Source organism: Egretta garzetta, unplaced genomic scaffold, assembly GCF_000687185.1.
Source record: "Egretta garzetta isolate BGI_Z169 unplaced genomic scaffold, ASM68718v1 scaffold8, whole genome shotgun sequence".
Lineage (NCBI taxonomy): Eukaryota > Metazoa > Chordata > Aves > Pelecaniformes > Ardeidae > Egretta > Egretta garzetta.
The window spans coordinates 1,445,214-1,445,773 of record NW_009260407.1 but is presented as its reverse complement, the minus strand read 5'-3'; positions in this window follow the sequence as shown (position 1 = coordinate 1,445,773).

Genomic DNA, 560 nt, shown 5'->3' with positions numbered 1-560 from the left:
TTGCTAGTCTGTGTGCCAATTAGTATTTCGTATTGATTGGAAGGGAAAGGGCTAGGGACTGACTTATGAAGAGCGTGGGTGTTTGTAGACCAGAGCATTTTAAACAGTACATTCAATTTGCAGGTCAGTAATTTGGTAGTTGGTTGTTTGTTTTTTTAAAAAAAATCCAGTTAGCATCTTAGCTATGGCTAAAATTGAATGTAAAAGACAGCCGGTTGTGACTGAAAATCTTGCACTGTGAAACCAACAGTTATTCCTGCGGTAACGTATGCGGCCTGCAGAGCAACAGAAGATGAACTGAAAGCAAGACATTGAAATCAAATTGCAGGCTCGTTTTTTTTTGACGGTGCCCTTCACAGTGCCGATGACCACCTGGAGTCCAGCATTATGTGAGGATTGGCATTTATAGCAACCAGAGCCCATCTCGGTCATGCAGGGAATCACTTTCCAAACACACTTTTCCTGCCAACGGGGTTTGTTTGCTTGGTGATAAGAAACAATGGTTGACTCCGTTCGTTACTTGAGCATTTTAGTGACTGAGAAGTGGAATCTGGCATCGT